The following is a 13,748-nucleotide window of genomic DNA, read 5'->3' as shown; positions in this document are numbered from 1 at the left end:
CGAAACCAGATTTCCCTCAGGATTAATAAAGTATATCTATCTATCTATCTAACAGTCTTTGGAACCCCTTCACTCCCGTCTCTCCTTCTGGTAAATGAACAGCCTCTGAAAAATAAAAACTGAAGACCACACAGCACGTTGCTGTCCTGGAGGGACATCAGGAACTGCTATGTGCTTTGCATCATGGAGATGTGGTTCACTCCCCTGCAGGTTGACGGTTTGATCATTCTCCACGAGGACAGGATAGCTCGGTGTTCTAAAGGCAGAGGAGGTGGAGTTTGCCTTACCGTCAAATTGTTGTGAGCGTGCAGACCTCGCCATCAAATGGCGTCCTTTTTGTCAGTCAAGGTATTTTTTAATCCATTATCCTGGGGATCTTGTGGGTAGTGTGGAGGGTTGTCAGACGTTACAGTGGGACATCGGTAGGATGCAGAACTGGGCTGAGAAGTGGCAGATGGAGTTCAAGCCAGATAAGTGTGAGGTGGTTCATTTTGGTAGGTCAAATCTGATGGCAGAATATAGTATTAATGGTAAGACTCTTGGCAGTGTGGAGGATCAGAGGGATCTTGGGGTCCGAGTCCATAGGACACTCAAAGCAGCTGCGCAGGTTGACTCTGTGGTTAAGAAGGCATACGGTGTATTGGCCCTCATCAACCGTGGGATTGAATTTAGGAGCCGGGAAGTAATGTTGCAGCTATATAGGACCCTGGTCAGACCCCACTTGGAGTACTGTGCTCAGTTCTGGTCGCCTCACTACAGGAAGGATGTGGAAACTATAGAAAGGGTGCAGAGGAGATTTACAAGGATGTTGCCTGGACTGGGGAGCATGCATTATGAGAATAGGTTGAGTGAACTCGGCCTTTTCTCCCTGGAGCGACGGAGGATGAGAGGTGACCTGATAGAGGTGTATAAGATGATGAGAGGCATTGATCGTGTGGATAGTCAGAGGCTTTTTCCCCAGGGCTGGAATGGCTAACACGAGGGGGCATAATTTTAAGGTGCTTGGAAATGGCCAACGGCATGTCAGGGGTAAGTTTTTCACACAGAGAGTGGTGGGTGCGTGGAATGGGCTGCCAACGAAAGTGGGAGAGGTGGATACAACATCCCAGTCCCACAATTTGGAAAGTCCAATCACCTGTCTGTCCTAGGCAGAGAACGGGGACCACCGCACCAGTGGTGAGGGCCAAGAAAGCAAGGTCAAGGGAAGGCAGGGTCACCCTCGCCCATACCTAAATACCAGGCATGACCTCCGGAAGACTGCTTCAAGAGCGAGAAAACGATTCCCATGGAGGTTGGAGATGGAATCGGACGTCCGCCAGGCCCGGCTGGGTGCGCGGGCCATTACCTCCCGCAAAGCGTGACCAGGCCTCACGAGCGGCTGCGACCCTCCCCCCTCCCAGGTGAGCTCGGCACCTCCGATGCACGGCTTGAAAGGGAGAATATAACTGCAGCTATGCAAATTCCTGCTGCAGCTGGCGGCTCTGTGGTCTCTGACTCGGAGGCCGACTTCAGACTGTCTCTCAATGGTTCACTGATTCAATTTAATATCAGAGAATGTGTACGGTTTAGAAACCAGAAATTCGTACTCCCCACAGACACCCACAGAACTATACACCCTGATATTCGTACTCTTCACAGACACCCACAGAACTATACACCCTGATATTCGTACTCTTCACAGACACCCACAGAACTATACACCCTGATATTCGTACTCTTCACAGACACCCACAGAACTATAAACCCTGATATTCGTACTCTCCACAGACACCCACAGAACTATACACCCTGATATTCGTACTCTCCACAGACACCCACAGAACTATACACCCTGATATTCGTACTCTTCACAGACACCCACAGAACAATACACCCTGATATTCGTACTCTCCACAGACACCCACAGAAATATACACCCTGATATTCGTACTCTCCACAGACACCCACAGAACTATATACCCTGATATTCGTACTCTTCATACACCCTGATATTCGTACTCTCCACAGACACCCACAGAACTATACACCCTGATATTCGTACTCTCCACAGACACCCACAGAACTATACACCCTGATATTCGTACTCTCCACAGACACCCACAGAACTATACACCCTGATATTCGTACTCTCCACAGACACCCACAGAACAATACACCGTGATATTTGTACTCTCCACAGACACCCACAGAACTATACACCCTGAAATTTGTACTCTCCACAGACACCCACAAAACAATACACCCTGAAATTTGTACTCTTCACAGACACCCACAGAACTATACACCCTGATATTTGTACTCTCCACAGACACCCACAGAACAATACACCCTGATATTCGTACTCTCCACAGACACCCACAGAACTATACACCCTGATATTCGTACTCTCCACAGACACCCACAGAACTATACACCCTGATATTCTAGTGTAAGGGGTTTCTTCTTTTATGTTACTGCGTAGGCTAATTAAAATGGCTTCTCAGTTATGTTATAATTAAAATGGCTTCTTTGTTATGTTAACTGCTGAGAAAGTCCTCCCGCTAGCAGTTTGTTTGGATTATGTTATTGATAAGAGGGCCAACCAACCAATTGGGATAGATGTTATTCTTTCTAGTGTGTCTGTAAGTTATTGTGATGCGCGGGTTTTGGGGCAGAAGGCGCAAGAGAGAGAGAGAGAGAGAGGATGGACAAGGTGCTGTGAGTCGGCTAACGGGGTCGAATCCTGAGCAGGAGTCTGAGGTCCAGGGCGTTCGGCGAGGAGAGGAGTCGGAGACAGACTCGTGCGGAGCGTCTGGTCGACCACTGTTGTTGGTCCCAGGTGGCAGGTCGAGGTGGTCCGAGGGGATCGCAGGGTGAAGAAGGAAGGTCCTGTGCTCCCACTGTTTGTGCACGAAGAGATTGAACTTTGATAAATGTGGCGCCTTTTATTTTCCTTTTATATTTCATTCTCTATTAATTATATAGTTCCAGTAATAGTTATAAACTGAAATTCATTTACAAACGTTTGTAATTGTCTCTGGCGTATTTGTTATTTCATAGTTATAGTCAGAGCCTGGGGGAAATTGGTTTTCGTCACAGTTGCCCCATAAATAATAAACAGTAATAGAACCATAAATAGTTAAAAAGTAATATGTAAATTATGCCAGTAAATTATGAAATAAGTCCAGGACCAGCATATTGGCTCAGGGTGTCGTGGGGTATATCACACAGCATCCACACTAACTATTACCCAGTTTGGCGGGGCCGAGGGCTGTTTCCCTAGACAACAGCGAGTTGAACGACCCTGAGGCTGGCCGGGGGGGCTACATTTACTCTTCACAGACGCCCACAGAACAATACGCCCTGAAATTCGTACTCTTCACAGACGCCCACAAAACAATGCAATCTGAAATCCTTACTCTCCACAAAACAGAAGCAAAACCCCAAAGAATTAATGAATGCTAGAACCCCAATGTCCCCCCATGCAAAAGCATCAACCCTCCCTCCTCTCCCCTCTCCCCCCCCCCAGTCATTCCAGCACCACCCAGCAAGCAAGAGCAGAGCCCCCGGAGGGAGACCACAACGTGCCGTCTGACAGAAACCATCATTCACCCAACGAGTCGACATCCTACAGGCTCACCATCAAGGGACGGCGAGGAGCCCCCCCCCCCCCACGGCGAGAGGGGAGACCAACTCACTGTTTCGACGTCACGTTCCACAGCTTCATTTTTCATTCAGAATCTCTCGGACTCGAATTATCAGAAAACTTCCCCACCGCCCCCCCCAACACCATTGAGAGAGAGAGAGATTGGGGGGAGAGGGTGAGGGGAGAGAGTGGGAGGAGAGAGAGGGGGGAGAGAGAGAGGAAGGGGAGAGGGTGAGGGGAAGAGAGAGAAGGGGAGAGAATGGGGAGGGTGAAGAAGACTTTGAGACTTTTATCGTGCCCATGGTCCGTTCTTCATCAAATTACGGTATTGCTTTGCACTGTTGTAACTATATGTTATAATTATGTGGTTTTTTTGTCAGTTTATCATTCCCTCCCCCTCCCTACCTCTATCCCTATTTCACTCTGCCCCCTCCCCCAGCTCCCCCACGGTTCCACCTCCTTCTTCTACCACCCGTTGTTTTCAGGGCTATGACGGCAATGCTTCCCCTCCCCCCACCCCTTTGTCTTTCAAGTTATGGGTCTTTCAACTGACGCTACAAGCATTCTTCAAATCCTTCCCCGTCTTTCACTCTTCCGACCTGACGAGGGGTTCCGGCCCGAAACGTCGACTCATCGTTTCTGACTGATGCTGCCCGTCCTGATGAGTTCATCCAGCGTGCTGAAAGTGTTGCTCTGGTCTATAACTTCCTTTCTGTGGCCTCCCTCCTTTCTTAAAGGGTGGAGTGATATTTGCAATCTTCCAGTCCTCTGGCACCACGCCAGAGTCCAATGATTTTCTTGAAAGATCATTTCTAATGTCACCACAATCTCCAACGTTACCTCTTTCAGAACCCTAGGGTGCAGCTCATCCTGTCCGGGTGACTATTGTACCTTCAGGTCTTTCAGCTTTTTGGGCACCTTCTCCCTTGTAACAGTAACTGCACCCACTTCTCTTCCCTCACACACTACAACATCAGGCTGGTGTCTTCCACAGTGAAGACTGACGCAAAATACTCATTTAGTTCATCTGCCATCTCCTTGTCCCCCGTTATTATTTCTCCGGCCTCATTTTCTACTGGTCCTATGTCCACTCTCATCTCTCGTTTATTTTTAACGGACTTGGAAAAAACTTCTACTCTGCACTTTGATATTATTTGCTAGCTTGCCTTCATATTTCATCAGGAGGGAAAAGAAGATTCTTTTAGTTGCTCTCCGTAGTCGTTTAAAAGTTTCCCAATCCTCTGTCTTCCCCGTTAATTTTTGCCTTGTTGTACGCCCTCTCTTTTGCTTTTACAATGGATTTGACTTCCCTTGTCAGCCACGGTTGTACTGTTTCACCGTCTGGGTATTTCTTCATTTTTGGAATACATCTGTCCTTCACCTTCCTCATTTTCCCCAGAAACGCACGCCATTGCTGCTCTGCTGACATCCCTGCCAACAACTCCTTCCGATTTACTTTGGCCAACTCCTCTCTCTCATACCGCTGTAATTTCCCTTACTCCACTGAAATACTGCTACGTCAGACTTTACTTTCTCCCTGTCAAATTTCAAGTGGAACTCAATTATGTGTGATCACTGACTCCTAAGGGTCCCGACACTCCCTCATTGCCTCCAGCTCATTACGTCACACCCAATCCAGTACAGCCAATTCCCCAGTAGGCCCAGTGACAAACTAACTCTTAGAAAGCTCACAACACGCTGGAGGAACTCAGCAGGTCGGGCAGCATCCGTGGAAAAGATCGGTCGACGTTTCGGGCCGGAACCCTTCGTCAGGACTGTAGAGGGAAGGGGGCAGAGGCCCTATAAAGAAGGTGGGGGGAGGGTGGGAAGGAGAAGGCTGGTAGGTTCAGTTGAAAAACCAGTAAGGGGGAAGATAAAGGGGTGGGGGAGAGGAAGATGGGAGGGGATAGGCAGGAAAGGTGAAGAAGGAATAGGGGAAAACACATTGGGTAGTAGGAGGAGGTGGGACCATGGGGGAGGTGATAGGCAGCTGGGGGAGGGGGCAGAGTGAAATAGGGATAGAGGAAGGGAGGGGGAGGGAATTACCGGAAGTTGGAGAATTCTATGTTCATACCAAGGGGCTGGAGACTACCTAGACGGTATATGAGGTGTTGCTCCTCCAACCTGAGTTTAGCCTCATCATGGCAGTAGAGGAGGCCATGTATGGACATATCTGAATGGGAATGGGAAGCAGAGTTGAAGTGGGTGGCTACTGGGAGATCCTGTCTGTTGTGGTGGACGGAGCGGAGGTGTTCGACGAAGTGGTCCCCCATTCTGCGTCGGGTCTCACCGATGTACAGGAGGCCGCACCGGGAGCACCGGATGCAATAGATGACCCCAACAGACTCTCAAGTGAAGTGTTGCCTCACCTGGAAGGACTGTTTGGGGCCCTGAATGGTGGCAAGAGATGAGGTGTAGGGACAGGTGTAGCACTTACGCTTACAGGGATAAGTGCCGGGTGGGAGATCCGTGGGGAGGGACGTGTGGACCAGGGAGTCGCGGAGGGACCAATCCCTGCGGAAAGCGGAGAGGGGTGGAGAGGGAAAGATGTGCTTAGTGGTGGGGTCCTGTTGAAGGTGGCGGAAGTTGCGGAGGATAATGTTCTGGATCCTGAGGCTGGTGGGGTGGTAGGTAAGGACAAGGGGAACTCTGTCCCTGCTGTGGTGACGGGAGGATGGGGTGAGGGCCAAAGTGCGGGAAATGGAGGAGATACGAGTGAAGGCATCACTGATGACGGCAGAAGGGAAACCACGATCCTTAAAGAAAGGATATTTGAGATGTCCTGGAACGGAAAGACTCATCCTGGGAGCAGATGCGGCAGAGACGGAGGAACTGGGAATAGGGAATGGCATTTTTGCATGTGGCGGGGTGGGAAGAGGTATAGTCGAGGTAGTTATGAGAGTCAGTGGGTTCATAGAAGATGTCAGTGGACAGTCTGTCTCCAGAGATGGAGACCGAGAGATCGAGAAAGGGGAGAGAAGGGTCCGAGATAGACCAAGTGAATTTGAGGGCTGGGTGGAAGTTAGAAGCAAAGTCGATGAAATTGACGAGCTCAGCGTGGGTGTAGGAAGCAGCACCAATGTAGTCATCAATATACCGAAGGAAAAGTTGGGGAGCAGTACCAGAATAGATTTGGAGCACTGGACCTGCTGAGTTCATCCAGCGTACTGAAAGTGTTGCTTTGATCTTTTACAGCATTTGCAGGTTATTTTGTGTTTACAAATTATAGACCAGTTAGCCTGACCTCAGTGGTTGGGAAGATGTTAGAGTCAAATGTTAAGGATGAGGTGATTGAGTACTGGGTGACACAGGACAAGATAGTCCCCTAATCTGAGGAAAGACATCCTTGCCATAGAGGGAGTACAAAGAAGGTTCACCAGATTGATTCCTGGGATGGCAGGACTTTCATATGATGAAAGACTGGATGAACTAGGCTTATACTTGTTGGAATTTAGAAGATTGAGGGGGGATCTGATTGAAACGTATAAGATCCTAAAGGGATTGGACAGGCTAGATGCAGGAAGATTGTTCCCGATGTTGGGGAAGTCCAGAACGAGGGGTCACAGTTTGAGGATAAAGGGGAAGCCTTTTAGGACCGAGATGAGGAAAAACTTCTTCACACAGAGAGTGGTGAATCTGTGGAATTCTCTGCCACAGGAAACAGTCGAGGCCAGTTCCTTGGCTATGTTTAAGAGGGAGTTAGATATGGCCCTTGTGGCTAAAGGGATCAGGGGGTATGGAGGGAAGGCTGGTACAGGGTTCTGAGTTGGATGATCAGCCATGATCATACTGAATGGCGGTGCAGGCTCGAAGGGCCGAATGGCCTACTCCTGCACCTATTTTCTGTTTCTTGTTTCTATAGTACAAAGTCAGCATGGTTTCCTTCAGGGAAAATCCTGCCTGACGAACCTGTTGAAATTCTTTGAGGAGATTACAAGTAGGAGAGATAAAGGAGATGCAGTGGATGTTGTATATTTGGACTTTCAGAAGGCCTTTGATAAGATGCCACACATGAGGCTGCTTACCAAGTTAGGAGGCCATGGTATGACAGGAAAGTTACGTACGTAGTTAGAGCATTGGCTGATTGGTAGGAGGGAGCGAGTGGGAATAAAAGGATCCTTTTCTGGTTGGCTGCCAGTGACTAGTGGTGTTCCACAGGGATCGGTGTTGGGACCACTTCTTTTTATGCTGTATATAAATGATTTAGATGATGGAATAGATGGTTATTGTCAAGTTTGCAGATGATATGAGGATTGGTGGAGGGGCAGGTAGTGTTGAGGAAATGGGTAGGATGCAGAAAGTCTTAGACAGATTAGGAGAATGGGCAAGAGAGTGACAAAGGAAATACAGTGTTGGAAAAGGGATGGTCGTGCACTTTGGTAGTAGAAATAAATGTGAGGACTAGTTTCTAAATGGGGAGAAAATGCAAAAATCTGAGATTGAAAGGGACTTGGGAGTCCTTGTGCAGAACACCCTGAAGATTAACTTGCAGCTCGAGTCGGTGGTGAGGAAGGCAAATTCAATGTTAGCATTCATTTCAAGAGGTCTAGAATACAAGAGCAGGGATGTGATGCTGAGGCTTTATAAGGCACTGGTGAGGCCTCACCTTGACTGTTGCGAACAGTTTTGGGCCCCTCATCTTAGAAAAGATGTGCTGGCATTGGAGAGGGTCCAGAGGAGGTTCACAAGGATGATTCCAGGAATGAAAGGGTTATCATACGAGGAACGTTTGATTCCTCTGGGTCTGTACTCGCTGGAATTCAGAAGGATGAGGGGGGGATCTCATTGAATGTTGAAAGGCCTAGACAGAGTCGACGTGGAAAGGATGTTTCTCGTGGTGGGGGAGTCTAGGACAAGAGGGCACAGCCTCAGGATGGAGGGGCGTCCGTTTAAAACAGAGACATGGAGAAATTTCTTTAGCCAAAAGATGGCGAATCTGTGGAACTTGTGGCCAGATGCAGGTGTGGAGGCCAGGTCGTTGGATGCACTTAAGGCAGAGATTGATAGGTGCTTAATTGGACATGGGATCAAAGGTTTCGGGGAGAAGGCCGGGGAGTGAGGCTGGGGAGGGGAGAAAGGATCAGCCACGATTGAATGGCGGGGCAGACTCGATGGGCCAAATGGCCTAATGCTGCTCCTATGTCCGATGGTCAGCGATTCATGAACAGTTTCTTCCCCTCGGCCATCAGATATTGAAATGGACATTGAACCCATGAACACTACATGGCTACTCTGTCCCTCTCTTTGTGTACTGATTATTTAATTTAATTTTTATATCGGACCCTGGTCAGACCCCACTTGGAGTACTGTGCTCAGTTCTGGTCGCCTCACTACAGGAAGGACGTGGAAACCATCGAAAGGGTGCAGAGGAGATTTACAAGGATGTTGCCTGGACTGGGGAGCATGCCTTACGAGAATAGGTTGAGTGAACTCGGCCTTTTCTTCTTGGAGCGACGGAGGATGAGAGGTGAACTGCTAGAGGTGTATAAGATGATGAGAGGCATTGATCGTGTGGATAGTCAGAGGCTTTTCCCCAGGGCTGAAATGGTTGTCACAAGAGGACACAGGTTTAAGGTGCTTGGAATTAGGTACAGAGATGTCAGGGGTAAGTTTTTCACTCAGAGAGTGGTCAGTGCGTGGAATGGGCTGCCGGCGATGGTGATGGAGGTGGATACGACGGGGTCTTTTAAGAGACTTTTGGACTGGTACATGGAGCTTATAAAAATAGAGGGCTATGGGTAACCCTAGGTAATTTCTAAGGTAAGGACGTGTTTGGCACAGCATTGTGGGCCGAAGGGCCTGTATTGTGCTGTAGGGTTTCTACGTTTCTATGTATACTTCCCATAATTTAGAGATTTTTACTGTGAAGTATTCCAACGTATTGCTGCCGCCAAACAATAAATTTCACGACGTTCGCCGGTGATATTAAGCCCTGGTTTCCGACTCTGACGCGTTGAGTCCCGGGGTCCAGAGTTTCCAGGTGGGTTGGCACACTACGAAAGGCAGCTCTGTCCCTGTGGGGGTGGGTGGGGGGGGAGGGAGAGAGAATGCCTGGGGTAGGGTGTCTTTGCTTTACAATTCTTAATTTGGCTGAAGGGTTAGTAAAGAAAATAACAAAAATAAATAAAAGGGGCCAGTTTAATGAAACAGTCAAACGTGCACAAGATGGAGCTCGCGGTTTCCCCTTCGCCGATCCTCAATCGATCTCAGCCCGGGCTTCGTCGAATCCTGGTCCCGCTCCGGCTCGAGTCCTGCGACCTCTTCTCTCCTGCGTTTTCGCTCTTCATCTCCCCTCCAACCAACCAGAGCCCCCAAGCCCAACTTCAGTGTCCCTCACTAGGGAACCCTCCCCTTCAATCCAACCATCCGAATTGGATGCCAGGCATGTCTCCTCAATTCTTATAGAGACATAGAAACCCTACAGCACAATACAGGCCCTTCGGCCCACAATGCTGTGCCGAACATGTCCCTACCAGAGAAATTACCTAGGGTTACCCATAGCCCTCTATTTTTATAAGCTCCATGTACCTGTCCAGGAGTCTCTTAAACGACCCTGTCGTATCCACCTCCACCACCGTCGCCGACAGCCCATTCCACGCACTCACCACTCTCTGAGTAAAAAACTTACCCCTGACGTCTCCTCTGTACCTACTCCCCAGCACCTTAAAACTGTGCCCTCTCGTGCTAGCCATTTCAGCCCTGGGAAAAAGCCTCTGACTATCCACACGATCAATGCCTCTCATCATCTTATACACCTCTATCAGGTCACCTCTCATCCTCCGTCGCTCCGAGGAGAAAAGGCCGAGTTCACTCAACCTATTCTCATAAGACATGCCCCCCAATCCAGGCAACATCCTTGTAAATGTCCTCTGCACCCTTTCTATGGTTTCCATGTCCTTCCTGTAGTGAGGCGACCAGAACTGAGCACAGTACTCCAAGTGGGGTCTGACTATAGTCCTATAAAACTGTAACATTACCTCTCAGCCCTTGAACTCAATCCCACGGTTGATGAGGGCCAATACACCGTACGCCATTAACCACAGGGTCAACCTGCACAGCAGCTTTGAGTGTCCTGTGGACTCGGACCCCAAGATCCCTCTGATCCTCCACACTGCCAAGAGTCTCACCATTAATACTATATTCTGCCATCATATTTGACCTACCAAAATGAACCACCTCACACTTATCTGGGTTGAACTCCATCTGCCACTTCTCAGCCCAGTTTTGCATCCTATCAATGTCCCGCTGTAACCTCTGACAGCCCTCCACACTATCCACAACACCCCAACCTTTGTGTCATCAGCAAATTTACTAACCCATCCCTCCACTTCCTCATCCAGGTCAGATTGTCTTCAGCAGTAACCCAGTCATAGGCGGCAAACACAGAATGAGATACTTACAGCATGGCAGTGAAACAGACACGAGCCAGGGCATTACATAAGGTTAGAGGTGGGAGATTTGGAAGGGACATTTTTATTTATTTAATCTTCAATTTTTTTTTAAATAGTTTATCGAGATTCAGCGTGCTTCCGGCCCTTTGAGCCAGGCTGCCCAGACACCCCCAATTTAACCCCGGCCCACGACAACCAGAGGCCGAGGGTTAAAGGTGAAAGGTGAGAAGTTGAAGGGGAACATGGAGGGGAAATCCTTCAATCAGAGGGCGGTGAGGGTGTGGAACGAGTGGTGCACACGAGCTCGATTTCGACGCTCAGCCGAAGCTTGAATCGATACAAGAGCATAAGAACATGGGAAACAGGAGCAGGAGTCGGCCGTCTGGCCCATCGAGCCTGCCCCGCCATTTAATAAGATCATGGCTGATCTGCCCGTAAACTCAGCTCCTTTTCCCCACAACCCTTAATTCCCCTACTCGGTAAAAATCTGTCCAACTGTACCTTAAAAATATTTAGTGAAGAAGTCTCAGCCGCTTCATGGGGCAGAAAATTCCACGGATTCACCACTGTCTGGGAGAAACTTCCAAAGGTTTCTCCTCATCTCCGTCCTAAATCTTCTCCCCCGAATCTTGAGGCTGTGTCCCCTAGTTTTCTTTTGTGATATCACTCTGGAGGAACATTGTATAATTTCTTAATGCATGCAGGTATTTCTAAATGACAATAAACGAGGACTGAGTGTCCTCATAATCTAATCTAGTTCTAGTGTCACCCAACAGTGGAAACAACTTTCCTGCCTCTATCTTATCCATCCCTTTCATAATTTTATATGTGTCAGCGCCTCTTTCACCTCAGACGGTTGAGGAAGTTCATTATGGACCTCACCTGTTCGTGATTTTTTATTAACGACCTGGATGTGGGGGTAGAAGGGTGGGTTAGCGAGTTTGCAGATGACACAAAGGTTGGTGGTGTTGTAGATAGTGTAGAGGATTGTCGAAGATTGCAGAGAGATATTGATAGGATGCAGAAGTGGGCTGAGAACTGGCAGATGGATTTCAACCCGGAGAAGTGTGAGGTGGTACACTTTGGAAGGACAAACTCCAAGGCAGAGTAAATGGCAGGATACATCAAAGTTGCTGGTGAACGCAGCAGGCCAAGCAGCATCGATAGGAAGAGGTGCAGTCGACGTTTCAGGCCGAGACCCTTCGTCAGGACTAACTGAAGGAAGAGTGAGTAAGGGATTTGAAAGCTGGAGAGGGAGGGGGAGATGCAAAATGATAGGAGAAGACAGGAGGGGGAGCGATAGAGCCGAGAGCTGGACAGGTGATAGGCAGAAGGGGGATACGAGAGGATCATGGGACAGGAGGTCCGGGAAGAAAGACGGGGGGGGGGTGACCCAGAGGATGGGCAAGAGGTATATTCAGAGGGACAGAGGGAGAAAAAGGAGAGTGAGAGAAAGAATGTGTGCATATAAATAAGTAACAGCTGGGGTACGAGGGGGAGGTGGGGCCTAGCGGAAGTTAGAGAAGTCAATGTTCATGCCATCAGGTTGGAGGCTACCCAGACGGAATATAAGGTGTTGTTCCTCCAACCTGAGTGTGGCTTCATCTTTACAGTAGAGGAGGCCGTGGATAGACATGTCAGAATGGGAATGGGATGTGGAATTAAAATGTGTGGCCACTGGGAGATCCTGCTTTCTCTGGCGGACAGAGCGTAGATGTTCAGTAAAGCGGTCTCCCAGTCTGCGTCGGGTCTCACCAATATATAAAAGGCCACATCGGGAGCACCGGACGCAGTATATCACCCCAGTCGACTCACAGGTGAAGTGATGCCTCACCTGGAAGTTTGCGTTTAACCTCACCTGGAAGGACTGTTTGGGGCCCTGAATGGTGGTAAGGGAGGAAGTGTAAGGGCATGTGTAGCACTTGTTCCGCTTACACGGATAAGTGCCAGGAGGGAGATCAGTGGGGAGGGATGGGGGGGACGAATGGACAGGGGAGTTGTGTAGGGAGCAATCCCTGCGGAATGCAGAGAGAGGGGGGGAGGGAAAGATGTGCTTAGTGGTGGGATCCCGTTGGAGGTGGCGGAAGTTACGGAGAATAATATGTTGGACCCGGAGGCTGGTGGGGTGGTAGGTGAGGACTAGGGGAACCCTATTCCTAGTGGGGTGGTGGGAGGATGGAGTGAGAGCAGATGTACGTGAAATGGGGGAGATGCGTTTAAGAGCAGAGTTGATAGTGGGGGAAGGGAAGCCCCTTTCTTTAAAAAATGAAGACATCTCCCTCGTCCTAGAATGAAAAGCCTCATCCTGAGAGCAGATGCGGCGGAGACGGAGGAATTGCGAGAAGGGGATGGCGTTTTTGCAAGAGACAGGGTGAGAAGAGGAATAGTCCAGATAGCTGTGAGAGTCAGTAGGTTTATAGTAGACATCAGTGGATAAGCTGTCTCCAGAGACAGAGACAGAAAGATCTAGAAAGGGGAGGGAGGTGTCGGAAATGGACCAGGTAAACTTGAGGGCAGGGTGAAAGTTGGAGGCAAAGTTAATAAAGTCAACGAGTTCTGCATGCGTGCAGGAAGCAGCGCCAATGCAGTCGTCGATATAGCGAAGGAAAAGTGGGGGACAGATACCAGAATAGGCACGGAACATAGATTGTTCCACAAAGCCAACAAAAAGGCAGGCATAGCTAGGACCCATACGGGTGCCCATAGCTACACCTTTAGTTTGGAGGAAGTGG

The sequence above is a fragment of the Mobula hypostoma genome, unplaced genomic scaffold, assembly GCF_963921235.1.
Source record: "Mobula hypostoma unplaced genomic scaffold, sMobHyp1.1 scaffold_70, whole genome shotgun sequence".
In the NCBI taxonomy this organism is placed as follows: domain Eukaryota; kingdom Metazoa; phylum Chordata; class Chondrichthyes; order Myliobatiformes; family Myliobatidae; genus Mobula; species Mobula hypostoma.
Note: the sequence above shows the minus strand (reverse complement) of the source record.